This window comes from Callithrix jacchus, chromosome 11 (genome assembly GCF_049354715.1).
Source record: "Callithrix jacchus isolate 240 chromosome 11, calJac240_pri, whole genome shotgun sequence".
Taxonomy (NCBI): Eukaryota; Metazoa; Chordata; class Mammalia; order Primates; family Cebidae; genus Callithrix; species Callithrix jacchus.
This window is the reverse complement of record NC_133512.1, coordinates 122,900,035-122,919,853: the sequence shown is the minus strand read 5'-3', so window position 1 is coordinate 122,919,853 and position 19,819 is coordinate 122,900,035. Positions and strand designations below refer to the sequence as shown.

At 37.0% G+C, this 19,819-nt stretch overlaps 1 protein-coding gene across 5 annotated transcripts in view; it reads left to right on the top strand.

The window, feature by feature from the left end:
* The window catches only part of LOC144578460 (uncharacterized), a 389,210-nt gene that overhangs the window by 84,577 nt on the left and 284,814 nt on the right, over positions 1 to 19,819 (top strand). The window lies entirely within an intron of this gene.

The window sequence follows — 19,819 nt, the reverse complement described above, 5'->3', positions numbered from 1 at the left end:
ATACTTATCACACTTGCTTCCTACCCTCCACTATCTTCCAGCCACAAATAAAAGAACCTCCTGATAAACTGGCTTAAACAATTAAGGTATAACATATTGCGTGAGTCTAAAAACCATGTAGAAAACTGTTAAGTACAAGCTCAAGATTATTCCTTCTCTATACTTTTTTAAAAAATTAACAGAATGACAATTTTATTTCCAGAGTCTGTATGTTCAAATTTTTTAATGCATGTTAAAGAATCCCATTAGATACTACTGACATGTAAATGAATTTTGTAAAATAGCACTGCTGTTTTTTTAATGTCCAAATATATTTCTTGAAATATTTTGGGAGCTTTGATTTCATTATAAAAGTTACTCATGCATAGAGTTAAAAACTACTGGGATGAAAGGGCTTAAAGTAAAAGTTATCTTCCCTCATTCACACCCATACTCCCAATTTTCACTCATCAGAAAGGCAACTTCTGTTAATAGTTTCTTGTATATCCTTTAAAATGGCATCCTTTTAAATATCTTTTATATATTGCATTATTTCCCTGTCAGCCTTTTATTTTTTCATACTGACCACCCACTTCCATTGCTCATTTGTATATTCTGAAGCAGACTAGAAATCACTTTTAGTACCTCACAGAGAAATTGGCCTTCTCTGTTAGAATATGCTCACTGAGGAAAAGAGTGTGAATTAGCAAGACTCCCTTCTGAAGTGCTAAGCCACATTGCATTATAGTTTTAATAATGACGGTTAACCGTAATGTATGTTTGTGCATTTTTGTGACTCCATCACTGTCATTTCACCCCAGTACTCTTCAATTTTAATAACTGTGACAATGACAAGATGTACTAAACAGTCACAGATTTTATAAATGGTCAGCTGTCTTCAGTGGCAAGGGGTATTTTGTATTTTGTTTTAGCACAAGGGATATGAATAATATCTATTCACTAAGACATATAAAGCCAGATGCAAAAATTTTTAAATGCTAGTCATATAATAGATAAATATGCTGGAAGATTGTGGGAGAGAAAAAGCGACTGAGGCTAATGCATTTGAAGCATTATATTTGAAGGAATATTATATTCCTTCATAAAGTATAATACTCTTTAAGGTAGGACTATTTTGGATTTCTTCCAAAGCCATTTATTTCTAAAGAACGATAAGAACCTTATTAAGAAGGGCCTATCTTGGGCAATATAATTATGTCCTTTTAATTCTCTCTAGCTTCCGTTTACCACACAAATTTCCTCAGAGAATGTTTTATGCAGTCTTCAGGAACTCTCACACTATGTCTCCTTCCTACTACACCCAAGGTTTTAGTAATTATTTACATCTTAAGTTCCTATGTTAGAGTTCCATCTTTAACTCCAAATAAACAAGGTGTCTTTCACCTTAATTAAAGGTGAGTTGAATTAGTTGGGAGTTTTGAGCCCCTTAAATCTGAAGGCTGAGAAGGAGGATGATCCTAGTTGGCTATTATATCACTTCAAAGATAATCTCACAGGTAGCATTTTAGTGATGCCCTTGATTGATTTATAGTTCTAAGAGACTTTGGTCGTAAACAAGGAGTCTGGCAAAGAACACCAAGTAAAAACATCTTAATTTTTTTGATGATAGGAGGAACTTTTCTTTTGAAGAATCTCCTACACCCAAGTTCTACTGTGTTTGATTGCTTAACTTTCTACTTTGGAAAGATGGCATCTCTTCTGTCATTATTTGAGCCTTAGGTTTGTAAATATGCTCTATTAGTGGCATGGTGGTGAAGCCACATCACAAGATGGCAAAGCAAAGTGCTGTGATGGCTCACAATCCTGGCACCCTGATTTGGTCTGTTTGCATTATTTTAGAGCAAATAATTTAAAATGTAATTCACAATGTAGGGCAGTGGAAAATACTTCTGTGAAATCTGAAACAATTAGAGATGTCTCAGCTTCTACAAAGACTGTCACTGCTTTCATATAGCTAGTCTGGGTTTGAGATACAGTAGGCATTTCTTTAGAATCTGTAATTCCATTAGGGATACACATGATTCCTTTGAGAGTTTCTTAATCTATCTTTGGGAAACTATTTTCCTGTTATTCATTCAAAGTCCCCCTCTGATGAATCTTTCAAAATGTACCTTTGCAACTATATTTCTTGATAATTTACCTTGCTATTTTATAACTCATCCTATTGTATATAATCAGTCAACTAGTGTCAGAAAGTTACTTAAAAGTTGATGATATTGAAAAGGGAGAAAGACAGCTGAGTAACTCCACTCTCCTTTAACTTCAATTAAGGATAATATCCCATAGATTATAGTGTGCTTTAGCCAGTTTTAGTAGTTCTCTCTATAAGAGCTTACTGTATCCTGTCACAGGAAGTTTACTTATTAATTCTGTCTCCTTGAAAAGTGTACATAGAGATTCTAAACCCAACTAGTCTGGAATTCACTATTCTTTTAAGTAATACAAAAGTTATTAAGAGAACATGTTTATATGTTGACCCCGTTTTATGTTTCTTTATTCAGAAGTTTTTTCACAACACCTCTACCCCTACATATGCAAAGCCTCTCCCATGATCAGTATCCCCCACCAGAGCAGTAAATTTGTTATACTTGATGAACTGCATTGACACATCTTGATGTCCTACAGTGACACATCATACAAAGTCCATGTGTATAATAGAGTTCATTCTTGATGTTGTACATTCCATAGCTTGGAAACAATGTGTGATGACATGTATTGATCATTATAATATTACACAGAGTAATTTCAGTGTCCTAAAGAATCTTCTATGCTCTATAGCCCCTGACAACCACTGATCTTTTTACAGTTTACATAGTTTTGCATTTTCTAGGATGTCATGTAATTGGAATTACATAGTTGTAGCCTGTTCAGATTGGCTTATTTCACTTAGTAATTTACATTAAAATTTTCTACGTTTATTAATGATTTGATAGCTCATTTCTTTGTAGCACTCAATAATATTCCATTGTTTGTATATACTACAATTTTATCAATCCATTCACTTACTGGAGGATATCTTGGTTGCTTCCAAGTTTTTGAAAATAAAGCTGCTAAAGCATTCATGTGCAGGTTTCTGTGTGGACGTAAGTTTTCAGTTTCTTTGTGTAAATACCAAAGCGCATGAAACTGCCAAACTGTTCTCCAAAGTGGCTGTACCATTTTGCATTCTTACCAGCAATGAGTGAGTTCCTGCTGCTCCATCCTCTTCAGCATTTGGCACTGTCAGTGTTTTAGAGTTTGCTCATTCTCATAGGTGTATAGCAGTATCTACACATACTCATAGGTGTGGAGTAGTATTTCGTTTTAATTTACGTTTCCTTGATTACATATGATGTGGAGCATCTTTTTATATGCTTATTTGCCATCTATATACCGCCATTGGTGAGGTATCTATTAAGGCCAGGGTGTCCAATCATTTGGCTTACCTGGGCCACAGTGGAAGAAGAATTGTCTCAGGCCACACATAAAATACACTAATGCAGTAGTTGATGAGCTAAAAAAAAATCATACACAAAAATCTCATAATAATCTCATAATAAAAATCTCATAACAAAAAATCTCATAATAAAAAAATCTCATAACAAAAAATCTCATAATAAGCATTTGTATTTTTTAATAAAATACAAATGTTTAAACTTTTAAGAAAGTTTAAGAAAGTTAAGTTGGTGCAGAAGTTATTGTGTGTGTGTTTTTTTTCCATGAAAAGTAAGTAATGGCAAAAACTGCAATTACTTTTTCACCAACCTAATGTCAAGATATTGAGCTATTTTCCAATTGAGTTTTTTAAATTGAGTTTTCCTTTAATAAGATATGTCTTTTGCAAATGTTTTCTCCCAGGCTGTGGCTTGTTTTCTCATTATCTTGACATTTTCTTTTGTAGAGCAGTTTTAAAAATTTTACTCAAGTTCAGCCCATCAATTATTTCTTTCATGGGTCATGCATGTGGTGGTGTTTCTAAAGTTCATCACCATACCAACGTCATCTAGGTTTTCCCCTATGTTATCTTCTAGGATAGTTTTGCATTTTATATGTAGATCTGTGATACATTTTGAGTTAATTTTTGCAGAGAGTGTAAAACCTATATCTAGATTCATCTTGCTTCCTGTGGATGCCCAGTTGTTCCAGTGCCACATGCTGAAAAGGCTTTCTTTGCTCCATTGTATTGCTTTTGCTACGTTTTAAAAGATCATTTTACTGTACTTAATGTGGATCTATTCCTGGACTCTCAATTCTGTCCCATTTATCTGTCAGTTCTTTCACCAATATCATACTGTCTTGATTACTGTCGTTTCATAGTAAGCATTAAAGACAGGTTGTGCTGCCTTTGCTTTTAGTATAATAATCACTCATTTGTGAAACCAAGCTGCCAAGTTGCTATCATGGAGATGGAGAACTTCTCTGCTAATATCAGTAGTGGCTGGAGTATCACTTTTGTATTATTCCCCCCTTAATGTGTCTTACTTTGTAGTTGGTAGGAGGCCTATAGCGAAATAGTTGTTACAATAAACAGAGGTTTGCTTAAATAACATTAACGAGGAGGATTTGAGGGAGACAATTAAGAATACAGGGACTTTTATGAGATTAAACTGGAAGAAGTGCCTCACGTGAGTGGGAAAGGGCAAAGTCATCAAGCTTCGGTCTGTTTTCTGTTTCTCTGACACACACACACACACACACACACACACACGTCCAGACACACACACGTCCTTCTTCCCAGATGCACATCTGCTTTGTTCTTTTCTTGTCATAGGTTGGCTTCTCATGCTTAATCCTCAAGTCCCAGTCCATCTGGTCCTTTAGTTGAAGTTTTCTTGCTGGCTAATGCAATCTCTGTGACCCTATTTTGAGATTTCAAGAAGAATCATCTGGTACTGGATCTGAGATACATGCTAAATCCAGAGCCCACAAGTCTATAGTGAAAAGCAGTCTGAATTCTGACACAGGTGACCAGTGTAAGGTCTTGAATATGTCAGTTCATGTCCCTGGGTTGCAGTTTCAAGATCAAGTCAGAAAGGGGGACAACAAAATTACTGGGAGAGTGCTGAGCCAGACAGACCAGAGTGTAGGAGCAGGCAGGGATCAACAGGAAGTTGGTTCCCTTTCTCTATCCCTGCTCAGAACCTTTGGGAGCTTCATTTTTGGTATCATGATCAGAGACTGTACCAGACACACAAGATAAATAATTTTATGTTTTTATGTGTGCTTTTTTCCCACTCCCTACCCTTTTAAATTTCACTCCATTTATTTTCTTTTCCTGTCTCCTTCATCTGCCTTTTAAACAACAGTCTGAGGAGTTACAAAGATAGAACCTGGTGCATGTATCAGAGACCACAAGGAAAGGCTGGAGGGCAGGAAAAGGAGTCATTAAGGCTGTTCCAAGCCTGGAAGTCTGACTCACAGTACATGGGAGTCATCCTCATTGTTCATTTCTATATTAGCTATTATTAGGCTTTTAGAAATTGGCAAATTCCAGTTTTGACTAACTCTGTTTTGTTATTGCTATGATAATATAACTCTATCTCATTTTTAAAGTATGAAAATGGAGTTTTCTAAAATAACCAATATGAGTTATTAACCAAAATGAATAATATAAGAAATGCTTTCTACTAATTTTAAAGATATGGTAACCCAAGCTGATAATATGGTATTTTGGGCTGAGAACTGTTAATGTCAATTATTAGAATTTAAGTTGCTAAGAAGTAAAGGCTGCCTGTAGTATCAGGGACCAACCCATCTATACATTCTTTGATATGCTTGTTAAAAAATCCATCTCATTCTTTTGTGATCATGCTCTGTACTTATTTCCCTGAGATAGAATCAACCTCAAAGTTCCAAGGTTTGTGGATAGAGGTGATTTCAAAAGCAGAACTTATCAAAGGGTCAGGGGATGACAGAAGCATTTGCATTCATATCTTGGCTCTTGAATGCCTAAGTCCACAAATTTAAGGGCCTTTCAAAATCTGGCTTATGTAAATCTTTTTAGAACATATGCCCACTTGAGTTCAACTCCATTCAACTGTACTTTCTGTTCTGTTGTATAGATGTTCTCATGCTTATTATATATTCAGTGAAGAACCTGTGGGTAGAAAGGGAAATTAAATGGTAGGGATTTTTAAAGAGGAGTATGCAGTCCTTGTCTGTATCCTTTGCAACATGTAGACAAAGCCAAAGAAGCCCAGTAAAAATCCTTTTGATTAAACAAAGAAGACAAGACCCCTAGGCTTGACTTCTCTTCAGACTCCCTGGATCTGTCCTGCACGTGGGTCTGTTTTTCTGTCTGGCTCATTTCAGTTGGACCCTGCTTGTCTCCACTTGTGCTGTAGCACCACCATTTTTCTTATTATGTTGTGACTATTTCTGAGTTCCATTCCTCTTGCTTGATTTCATACCTCTAGCTTAAGGTCCCCCTCCCAGAGTGGTGTTCTTGGTCCCTTGCTTGGGTATGATGAGTTTGGGCCCGAAGCTGACAGAACCTTGCTGTATTTAGTAAATGCACATTTTCTTTCTTTTGTTCTAATGATTTTGTTTGTTTATTTTGCTTTTGCTTTATTGGACAATTAGCTAGATGTTCTAATGTAATCCAATTTACATCTACATTCTTAAGTGTATAGTCTAAAGACACATATGCCACAGAACAGAAATGTGTGCTTAATGTCTATGGGCCTTCTGAAAATGTTTCTTCTAAACAAAAATCCTGGCTGGACACAGTGCTTATGTTTACAATCACAGAATATTGGGAGGCCAAAGTGGGAGGATCACTTGAGCCCAGGAATTAGAGACCAGCCTGGGCAACATAGTGAGACCCTGTCTCCAAAAAATGTCCTATAGTGCTGGGCATAGTTGCTCACACCTGTAATCCCAGCACTTTGGGAGGCTGAGGTGGGCAGATCACAAAGTCAGGAGATGGAGGCCATCCTGGCTAACATGGCAAAACACTGTCTCTACTAAAAAAACAAAAAATTAGCCAGGTGTGGTGGCACACACCTGTAGTCCCAGCTACTTGGGAGGCTGAGGCAGGAGAATCACTTGAACCCGGGAGGTGGAGATTGCAGTGAGCAGAGATCACGCCACTGTACTCCAGCCAGACGACACAGCAAGACACCGTCTCAAAACAAAAAAAAAGTCCTATGGAATTTAATATTATACAAAAGTGTTTTTTTTTCTCAGAATAAATATCAATACTACCTCTCCTAAACTCATAGCTTGACAATTTATTACTCAATTTATGATGCAAAGAAGCTCATGTCCTAGTTTCTTTATAATATGTTCTCATTATAGTACACTAATGTACATTCAATTACACTGCATTCCATGATATGTCAAATTATGTGATAGTGCGAATAAACAGAACCAAAGACAAAAACCACATTATCATCTCAATAGATGCAGAGAAGGCCTTTGACAAAATTCAACAGCCCTTTATGCTAAAAACCCTCAATAAACTAGGTATCAGTGAAACATATCACAAAATAATAAAAGCTATTTATGGCAAACCCACAGCCAATATCATACTGAATGGGCAAAAACTGGAAGCATATCCTTTTAAATCTGGCACTAGATAAGGATGCCATCTCTCACCACTCCTATTCAATATAGTATTTTATATATTGAAAGTTCTAGCCAAAGCAATCAGGCAAGAAAAAGAAATGTAGGATATTCAATTAGGAAAGGAGGAAGTCAAATTGTCTCTATTTGCAGATGACATGATTGTATATTTAGAAGACCCCATCATCTCAGCCCAAAATCTCCTGAAACTGATAAGCAACTTCAGCAAAGTCTCAGGATACGGAATCAATGTGCAAAAATTACAAGCATTCCTATACACCAGTAACAAACAGCCAAATCAAGAGCTAACTCTCATTCACAATTACTACAAAAAGAATAAAATACCTAGGAATACAACTAACAAAGGATGTAAAGAACTTCTTCAAGGAGAACTATAAACCACTGTTCAAGGAAATAAGAGAGGACACAAACAGATGGAAAAACATTCCATGTTCATGGTTAGGAAGAATCAATATTGTGAAAATGGCCATATGGCCCAAAGTAATTTATAGATTCAGTGCCATCCCCATCAATCTACCAATGACCTTTATTCACAGAAGTGGAAAAAAAAAACACCTTAAACTTTATATGGAACCGAAAGAGAGCCCACGTAGCCAAGAAAATCCTAAGCAAAAAGAAAAAAGCTGGAGGCATCATGCTGCCTGACTTCAAACTATACTACAAGGTTACAGTAATCAAAACAGCATGCTACTGGTACCAAAACGGAGAGATAGACCAATGGAACAGAACAGAGGCTTCCAAAGCAACACTGTACATCTACAACCATCTGGTTTTTGACGAACCTGACAAAAGCAATAGGAAAAGGATTCTTTGTTTAATAAATGGTGTTGGGAAAACTGGCTAGCCATGTGCAGAAAGAAGAAACTGGACCCCTTTCTGACATCTTATACTATAATTAACTCCAGATGGATTAATGATTTAAACATAAAACGTGACACCATAAAAACCCTAGAAGAAAACCTAGGCAAAACCATTCAGGACATAGGCATAGGCAAGGATTTCATGACTAAAACACCAAAAGCAATGGCAACAAAAGCCAAGATAGACAAATGGGATGTAATTAAACTTCAGAGCTTCTGCACAGCAAAAGAAATGTTCATCAGAGTGAAGTGGCATCCAACAGAATGAAAAAAAGTTTCTGCAATCTACCCATCTGACAAAGGGCTAATATCCAGAATCTACAAAGAACTAAAACAGATTTACAAGAAAATAACAAACAAACTTATTCAAAAGTGGGCAAAGGATATGAACAGACACTTTTCAAAAGAAGATATATATAAGGCCAATAAACATGAAAAAATGCTCACAATCACTGGTCATTAGAGAAATGAAAATCAAAGCCACATTGAGATACCATCTCATGCCAGTTAGAATGGTGACCATTAAAAAATCTGGAGATAACAGATGCTGGAGAAGATGTGGATAAATAGGAACACTTTTACACTGTTGGTGGGAGTGTAAATGAGTTCAGCCATTGTGGAAGACAGTGTGGCAATTCCTCAAAGACCTAGAAATAGAAATTACATTTTACCTAGCAATCTCATTACTCGGTATATACCCAAAGGATTATAAATCGTATAAAGACAGGTGCATGTATGTTCATTTTGGCACTGTTTACAATAGCAAAGCCCTGGAACCAACCCAAATGCCCATCAGTGATAGACTGGACAACGAAAATGTGGCACATATACACCATGGAATACTATGCAGCCATAAAAAATGATGAGTTCATGTTCTTTGTAGGGACATGGATGAATCTGGAAACCATCATTCTCAGCAAACTGACACAAGAACAGAAAATCAAACACCACATGTTTTCACTCATAGGCGGGTGTTGAACAAGGAGAACACATGGACACAGGGAGGGGAGCATTACACACTGGGGTCTGTTGGAGGGGAGTAGGAGAGGGACAGCAGTGGGTAGAGAAGTTGGGGAGGGATAACATGGGGAGAAATGCCAGATATAGGTGTTGGGTGGATGGAGGCAGCAAACCACCTTGCCTTGTAGGTACCTATGCAACAATCCTGCATGATCTGCCCATGTACCCCACAACTTAAAGTACAATAAAAAATATGTGATAGTAAGACTTCTGTACTTTACTTATCCTATTAAACATTTATAAGATATTTATATTTAGATATTAATATTTATATACCACAGGTGTTTAGTACAATGCTCATATTCAAAATCTAGGCAGTAATATGATTATTGTTACTGTATTTTGCTTTTAAAGTAGGTTATACCAATTAATAGATGACGTTACATGCAGCTTTGCAAGTAAAAAGCAGATAAAACTGGATCATGCATCCTTTTTGCTATTGCATTTATCCATGTAGAATGTGAAATCAGCTTTACTGTTTCATATTTATTCATTTATTTCAAAATTTTTAAAAATCCTAGCAATCTGGTCAAATAAATTGAAGCAAGTTTCTTCCTGACAAGGACTGGATTACACTAAATAGAGCTTATTATGCTGTCTAGTCTGCCCATGGCCATATCATTCACAGCATTGATTTTCCAGTAGTTATAATGATTTGAACTTTTCTATAGTGAGAATGCAAATTGCCTCTTTGAAACACTAGAGGGTGGTATTTGTAAAGCCATTTAGGACTATGGCAGTGCTGACTTCTGTGAGATTATTTGTTCAAATTGTCTTTGAATGAGGACAGTGCATATACATGTTTTCTAAAATTCCTATGAGACGAAGGACTATAAACTGTCATTTAAGTGCAATTAGTTTGACTTTCACAAAAGTGAATCTATCTATATTAATCTAGTACTTTTTTCCTTTGCTTGGTACTTTGATGTGATAGGCTTTGGTTTTTAGCAAGGCAAGCTTGTTTTTCACTAGAGAACTTTGTAGAAATGTGTGTCCATTATTGTTTCAAGACAGCAGCACAAATATCAGATTATTAAAGAAATAAAGGCCATTTCACAAGGGGACTGCCATCTCTTTGCCTACCTGTCCTGAGAGCTGAATATGTAAAACTACATATGCATAAAACCAAAGAAAATGAGTCACAGAATTGCTGATCATAGGATACAGGCCGTTGACTTTATATTCAAAACGCTTAAATATATTTAAAGCTTTTTGCTTCTAAACCTTAGACCTTGTTATGTTAAGCCACTGTGCTTTTGAGGTTGATGTATTGCCATAATATAACCTAGCCTGTTCTAAATCACAAATCCACAAATGTATCATTTTTTATGCTCTTCATTCTTTCTTGCATCTCAGATTTTCCATCTAGAGTTACTTTTCTCTGAAGTACATCCGTCACCTCCTTTGATATATGTTTATTAGTAGTCCAGTAGTTCCCCTTTATTCACAGGGCATATGTTCCAAGACATCCAGTGGATGCCTGAAACCTCGTTTCAGTACTGAGCCCTCGATACACTACGTTTTTTCCTCTACCTGCGTATTTACATAAAGCTTAATTTATAAATTAGACACAGTAAAAGATTAACAACAATAATAAAATAGAGCAATTATAGCAACGTAGTGTTATAAAAGTTATGTGAATGTGGCCTCTGTCTCTCAAATGGCTTCTTGTCTGTACTAACCCTTCTTGTAATGATGTGAGATGAAATGACTATGTGACTGAGATGAACTGATGGAGCAGGATGGCAAGAGGTTTCATCACACCATTTAGAATGGCATGCAATTAAAACATTATGAATCATTTGTTTCTGGAATTTTCCATTTAATATTTTCTGACCATGGTTCACCGTGGGTGATGAAAGCTGTGGAAAGTGAAGCACTGGATAAGGGAGTACTCTACATACTTTGTTGATCTTTACATATGTAAAACCTAGATGACTAAACTGAGAGTGCTTAAATCCCCACAGTGTTTGTGTTCGCTTTTGCTGGAGCCAGGTGGCGTTCCCTGTCTGATGCTACTGCAGCCCCTTCTACCTTCACTGCTTCAATCCTGAAATGTTAAGTTCTGTGTTTTTAACTAATTAAAACTTTTATATCAGCATTTGTTTTAGGGTAACTCCACCCCTTACATGTTCTCAAAGTTTACCTAGAGTTTACAAAATGTTTCAGCACTGGACTCTTGTCACATTAGTGGGGAGTTAAAAGTCCCAGGCTCAGTCCTTCTCCCTAACCGCTTTATCTTTTTGCTTTGCATCTTTGAGGAACATTACATATGACTTCTCTCTGGGCTTCACTTGAGAAACAGTGCGTCAAAAATTCATAAAACTTAAAAAGTTCTAAAACCTCAGAATTGAAAGATTAGACATTTTTGCCTCCCTTGTGTTATTTTATTTTGATATGCTAAATTTGTTGATTACTTCCTTCTTGAAAAACTTACAACCTCCTGTACAGAGAATAACTCAGAGATCGTTTTGTAAAATAATCTCAATTTAAAGATGAGGAAATGTGAGCTTATTTTATTAATGTGGCTTGCCGAGATCACACAGAAAGAAATCCAGGCTTGCTATGTTTTACCTGAGAGAAAGTAAGAGAGAGTGATCAAATTTAGGCTTTAGACTATTTACCACTGAGTCGTAGCCTCTTTACCTCAGTACTTAGTTGATTGAAATCTAAAAGATTCTAGTAGCCTTTAAATGTCAAGGAATACACCACTGAGTTAAACACATGCTGGAAACGAGTTTCAGAGGGTGTTTCAAATTTGTAGAATTAGTTGTTTCAAAAACTAAGAAAATCAACTTTTAGACCCCAATACTAGTAGTGAGCATGACAGTGTCAGCACGGGGTAGCCAGCTCCTAAAATTTGGAAACATGCTGCCTTCTTGTTTCTATTTGTCTTAAAGTTTCCAAATCAGGTTTTATAAAATCGGGTTTCATAAAATACGTCATGAAATAGTGATACTGTTTGGTTAAATAGAGTAAGAGTATTTCGCTTTAACTTCAGCTATTCCAAAGCCAGCTGGTACACTGAAAATCAGGTCTGACACTAACCACCCAGAGTTAGTGTCAAACTAGACAAATTTAAGGGCAGGGTCCCCAACAAAATCACCCCCACTTTAGATGCCAGACACAAGTTAAGGGGTTTCTCAGGTGACCTACACTTCTGATTAACTGGGTATAAAGTAGGGGGTTCCCACGACTCCCTTCAGATGTCATAATTCACTGGAATGACTTGGAGAACTCAGAAAAGTGCTGTACTTATGATTACAGTTTTATTACAATGGATACAAATCAGGAAAACCAACCCATTGATGAGTTTTATAGGATGAGGTCTTGAAGAAAAGGAAGATCTGTTTTCTTTCCTCATGGAATCAGGGCACGTCACCATCCTGACACATCAATATTCTCTGGCATAGAATGTTCCACTGACCTTTGATGTCCAGAAATTTTATTGAGGTTTCATTGCATAGGTATGATTGACTGAATTATTGATCACATGTTTCAACTCAATCTCCAGCCCCGCTACCCTCTCCAGAGGTTGGGCTGATATCACATAGCTCAGAGTTTGAACACTTTAATTGCATGATTAGGTTTTCCAACATGACCTGTTTCTATTATGAAGCTGTCTGGGGCCAACTTGAGGTGCCTCCTTGGCATAACAAAGATACTAATAAGACGCTGAAAATTTCAAGGATTTAGCGTTTTCCTCGTAGGAATCAGGAACACAGTTCAGTAAGAACTAAAAAATCCTGTGTCTGTGATGCACTGTAGAATTTTTATGTTGAAAATAGATACAGAGAGAAATTCTCAAGGAAAATGTGTGGCTATTTAGACAATATATAAAGACTGTTCTTGATTAAATATTTTTAAAGTTTGTAAATTATGAGAGAGTATGTTCTAAAGCCTGGGATTATATTCAGCTCATATTGATGATAGGCAGGGGAAAAATGAGCAAATTATAGATAAATCAACAGAGACTGTAAAACTGCTGAGTGACGAGTAATGTAGTGTGTTTAATTAGGCATAAGGAAACTATATTCATGTTTTTTTTGGCTCTGTCCCTAGCTGGCTATCTTGAAGACTCGACTGATCTCAATTTCTCTCTTCCATTTCCTACATGTATAAATCATACACAATTATTGTTATAATAGTTAAAAATAATATTCTTACTTTAAAAATGTACAATTCTTTCCATTTCACGTATAGTGTTCAAGTGGGGCTAAGGCCATAACTTCATAGGATACTGGCACCTTAAGTTGGCAATGGAGTTCTGGATTTCAGTGCCTCAGAGAAAAGTAGTCTGAATATATTGCACAAGAGGCAAGGGACTGGAGATCACATATGACATAGTTTGGGTCTGTGTTTTCACCCAAGTCTCATGTTGAATTGTAATCCATGGTGTTTGGGGAGGAGTCTGGTGGGAAGTGATTGAATTGCAGGGACGAACTTCCCCTTTGCTGTTCTTGTGATAGTGAGTTCTCACGAGATCTTGTTAAGTGTTTGATGCCCCCCCCACCTCCCCTCCTCCGGCTGCCACATAAGACATGCCTTGCTTCCTCTTTGCCTTCTGCCCTGATTATAAGTTTCCTGAGGCCTCCTGAGCCTGTGGAGTCAATTACATCTCTTTTCTTCATAAATTACCCAGTCTCAGGCAGTTCTTTATAGCAGTGTGAAAATGGACTAGTACACTGAGTCAATTAAACCTCCGTACTTCATAAATTACTCAATCTTAGGTAGTTCTGTGGAGCAGTGTGAGACTGGAATAATACAATATTCCCCTATATATAAATGAAACCAGTAAAACCTCTATTTTTTGTGTCTAATTTTGCATTAAGAAACATCATTCTTATGAATGTGAAGGGAGAAAGCAGAAAGCCTGAAATGATTGATAATTAGTCAAATACTAGGTATTGACTTCAGCTCTAAAAAGTGAAATCCCTGAAGAGATATAAAACATGCTTCTGAGTTGTGAATCCTTAAGAACTGAGCTGAAACTACTTAAATATTGCCCAATAAGAAAGAAGATGTGGAAGAGAGAAAGCAAAGCAAACTAATGGAAAATAAACACACCAACAAAAATTACAAAGCATATAAGGAAATCTGACTCCAGGATACCGATCCTCTGCCATTGCAAATGAACACATAAACATAAAAACAACAAAAAGCAACAAAAGAAAATAATTACCTCTCAAAAACAGAAAACTAAGTAAAGAATATAGAAAGTACTTTAAATAAATGAGAAAATAATATCCGTAAAATAAAAGTAGGGGTTATTGAAACAAAAACTTACTTGTGAATCATGAATCAATTAGATTCTTTATAATGAAAAAGTTAATAAAATGGAAATAACATTAAACATGAGTGTTGAGAAAAATTGTAATGGAGAACTTTAACAATTACTGTGACTATAGTCTGAAGGGAAATATATATAATGTGTGTATGTGTATGTGTGTTTTAAATTCAGAAAAATAAAACATAGATTTAGATTCTCTAGGAAAATCAGAGTTTCCAGAGAGAAAGAGAAGCTAGCAATTTCTAAAATTGAAGAGTGAGGTAAGTCTTTATTCTGAAAGAATACTCTAAATGTTACATATAATAAATGAACAAAATATCAGATAGATTGGACCTTATGTCCTTAGGATTGCAAAGTGTTAAATGAAGCAATGGTGAAAAACACATATTTTTGAACATGTAAAGACTAAAACATACTATTTTCCCTTGAGAATGTAATGGAAATAGAAATTTCTGTAAAGGGTATATTTTAGCAACAAGAAAAAAATGAATTCTGAAGAAAAAATTGTGATACAAGAAAAAATGTTTAGCAAAGGACTTGATAAAATCATATTGGAAAAATAAAAAGTAATGACTACAAATATAATTTTTTAAATATTTAAAATAAAAACTAACACTGTAGTCAACAATTAGATGAAAGGTAGAATAAATAGCTCATACTTACTATGTCTTACCTGAGAGAAGGCTAGAGGCACAGATTAAGTTTCAGATTCTATTAATATATATATAAAGTTAAGTAGGAGTGCTGACAAATTTTAAGGGGAAATGCTAATAAAAAATAAAAATAGAAACTCTTCCAATCCCATAGTAGTCGGGAAAGAAAAACAGGCAAACATATAATATGATAATAGGAAATATAAAATAAGATGATTGAAATTTGTTCAATTATAAGTAATCACAGTAAATTTAAACTTCAATCTATTATGAGAAAGAAACTCTAGAAGCAAAAAACTATAACTAATTTATAGTTGGCACAACCAAAATCAAGTGGCACAGGGCTACGGACAGAATGTCTATCACCAACCCCCCAACCTCTCCCAGTGCCAGTTCGTATGCTGAAGTCTAAATCTCCAATATGATGGTATTTGGAGATGGAGCCCTTAGGAGGTGTCTTAGTCTGTTTGGGTTGTTGTAACAAAATCCCATAGATTGAATGACTTATAAACAACTGAAATTTATTGCTCATAGTATTGGAAGCAAGGAAGTCTAAGATCAAGGCATCAGCAGATTTGATGTCTGTGAGGGTCTGTTTTCCGGTTTATAGGTGACACCTCCCTGCTGTGTCCTCACATGGTAGAAGAAACAAGGCAGCTCTCTGGGGCCTCATTTATAAGGGCACTAATCCCACTCATGAAGGTTATGCCTTCACCTAATCACCCCTCAATGACCTCACCTGCTAATTATCATCATATTGGTGATTAGGTTTCAACATGTGAATTTTGGAGGGACACAAACATTCAGCTTACAGGAGGAGGTAATTAGGTCATAAAGTTGTGACCCTCATGAATAAGATTATTGCCCTTATAACAAACATGAGAGATGTTTCTTCTCTGCTCTCCACCGTGGGAGGATCCAAGAAGATGACCAACTACAAACCAAGAATCAGGCCATCAACAGACATTGGATCTGCTGGCACCTTGACCTTGGACTTTCCAGCTTCTAATTCAGTGAGAAATAAATGTTTCTTGTTTAGGCTACCCAGTATATACCATTCTGTTACAACAGCCTGAATGCATTAAAACACAGGAAAGATTTAAAAAGAAGGGAGTGGAAAATAATCACTACTGCCTCCTCCATGCTACTCTTGCTACTTTCACAATCATAAGCAATATTTGTGGGGTGCTTACATTGTTCCAAACATTATTCTAGGATCTTTACACATTTATTGTATTCATTCTCATTGCCAGCTGAAAGTAAAAGGTGTTATAATCATACTAATATCAGGGGAACAGAGTTTATGAAAATAATATTTCCTCCTTAAGCCATTTTAACCCTATACTAGCTATGCTATTGATAAAAGGGATTTTTCTGAGATGCAAATCTGATCATATCAGTTATTTTGTCCAAGGCTTTTATTTTCTACATCATAAATAATAAAGGCAATTAAACTTCCAAAGCACTAACTACATCTCAGGAAGTCTCTGACTGGTTTATATGTACATGTAGCTCATTTAAGCAGCACGCAACATTATGAGGTGGGAACTCTTTTAATCCCATTCTTCAGATGACTAAATGAGGGACTAAAGTATAGTTTTCCCACGACTACACAGCCATTAAGTGGCAGGGCCGTGAGTGAATCCAGGAGCACCTGGTTCTAGAGATCATGCTTCTAACCACAACATTACATCACCTATCTCAACAAACACTTTGACTTCTAAAATTTTGTTTTTGAACTCTTACGTTTTGTCACTGTGTTTCTCATCAACTTTCAACACACACTGCAATTTATCCGTAACAATTTATTAACGTTACAATTTCTGCAATTTCGAGCCTTAGTACCTTTACTAGTGCTATTTTCTTGGGCTGAAATAGCCTTTCCATCTTGTCTGCTTATGAACACCTTTCAAAATTCAGCTCAGGAATATTATCTTCTCTGAAGCCTTCGCTAGTACTATGGATGAGAATCAAAACATTTAATAACAAGTAGGAAGAGGTATGAACCAAATGGAATAAATGCTTTGATCAGTTAGAAACAATGTGGGGCACAACCACTGAAGCAGTTTGGGCCCTGAGTGTTTGGCTCTCACATAAATGAAGGCCAAAGAGAAATTTTTCTCAGGCCAAGTTTGATAGACTTGTTTTGTGGCTCAAGCAAAGCAAGGGGGCAGTATATCAGAAAGGGATCCTGGTGCTAGCTTCTGCAGGGGCTTAGCTCTTGTCATTTTAAGGAAGCTAAGGTGTAAAAAGGATCAATGTGCAGGCATGTAGAGGCAGGGAACTTTTAGCACCTGTGCAGTCTGACAACATGCTTCTTCATACATTGCGTGTCTCATGTTAAATTTCCACCTCTGGGTACAATGACATCATAGTGAGGAAAAACTCAGTGAAAGGTCAGCACTAAAGGCCATCTTGTGTTTAGCTGGCTGGGTCTGATAGGGTTTTTATCAGGAATGCTAGAGTCCTGCTTTAACAACCTTGGGAGAAGAAACTGAAGAAGATAAATGGGTAGGTTCTTTCCTTCCTGATTGGGAATTCAGCTTGGTTAGCTAAGTTAGGAGGAGGCATCTTTCTGCTACATAACTTGGATCAGCTTGATAAGGGAGACAAGAAGGTAAGAGAGGGAATATGCCTGGACATGTGAGGCCCATGTGGTCTTGAAACAGGAAAGGTTCCCTTGCCCTCCTAGCAGGGCGTGCAGTGGGGGTATGGCTCCCTTCAGTGCCTCACTGCTCAAACCTTATGGGAGCTTACAGATGGGCAGGCTGTGGGTCTGTGACCTGATGGCGGTGTCTAGGGGTGAATGTTCGCAGCTACTGAAGCCCCAGTGGGTGTCTGTCACAGGGTGCTCGTTTCGTTTGCAGTATATAGGCGGCTTGTGTTAACCAGCTCAAGAGGGCTTTCTGTATTCCAGGTTCTTGCCTTGGTGTCCCCGAAGAATTGTTTCACATGTGGGCTTGGAGAATGAGTGCAAAGTTTTATTGAGTGGAAGTAGCTCTTCCATGATGGGGGAGCCAGAAGGCAGATGGTTTTCCTATGGAGTTGGGCCACTCCTAAGCCCCAGCTCTTCTCTGACTGCCCTGGCCAAACTCCGCCTCATCCCACCGATCATATGGGCAGCTGGTGTCTGTCAGTGTGATCACATCAGCAGCCAGAGTCTGTCAGTGTGCTCTTTTGTCTGCATGCTCCCTTGAGCCCTTCATCCTCTAGCCCCTTGTGTCTTCTTCTGCTGATGTGCTTCTCTCAAGGTCTGGCCACCTTTGTCAGCCTGTTAGAGTATCACGGTTGTTTTTTATAGGCACAGGATGGGGGTGTGGCAGGCCAGGGTGGTCTTGGGAAATGCAACATTCAGGGAGGAAATGCCTGTCCTCACCTAGATCCATGGGGGTGGAGCCCTAGCCAGGGACCACTCTCTTCTTTGCCCAGCACTTCCCTGCCCCCTCTACTGAGCACTTCCCTTCCCTTCTTCCTTATAATTTAAAGGAACCGTGTTCTTCCCTTCCCAGGACTTACCTTCTGTATCAGTTTTGGTTACCATGTTTCTTGACTGCCAGGACTGAGTCTCTTCCCTATATTGTCTCACAACTAGTATGCTCTTTGGTGGTGTGGGCAGAATATTGGACCCGCCTGGCACCCTCCATCTCTCTTTGAGCAGAACTGGCTCATGAGTCTGCTGTGCCCTCTATCACTTCATACATAGGTGTTATAATAGTATTGCCCTGGAGGCGATTAGCTTCTTCAGGACAAGAACACTGTCTTTTCATATTTATATTGCCGGCAATAAATACAGTACTTGGCATGGACTTAGTGCCAAATAAATATTTGTTGACAGCGTGAAAGAAGAAATGAAATCACTTATGCTTTCTAGGGTCTTGGTTTACTTATTTGATACATTAAGACATTTGGAATAGTTGAAATATAAAGTCCTTCCAAAAAATCTAAATGAAATGAATTTTATGAATTATATCAACTGACAAATAATGACTAGATGGTTTCCCCACAATAGTTCACAAAGAAAATGCTCTTTAGTGAGACATTCTGAAATAATTAATATTTTCAGCAGAATCATTTGGACCTGAACAAGTCTACATTAGATACTTTGGAAAAGGCATACACTAAGCCTCCCTTCAGCTTATATATTACTTTTTGAAAGAAAAAGGTGGTAGAAAACACTTCCAAAAAATATTTGGTTGACATTTCATAGAATGAATTTATTCCTCTTTAGCAGACTTTGAAAAATTGTTGGTTAATTAAGATATCAAGAAACGTGGAATAGAAAGTGCTTATAATTGAGCTATTCAGATCTGTAGCAGCTTGAATAAATTGAAGGGGTCATGAAAACCGTTTTGCCCTTTTCTTTTTTGACATTCATTCATTTGTCATTTTAATGAGAATATCATTTAAAAATTTAATTTTCGGGAAGGTCA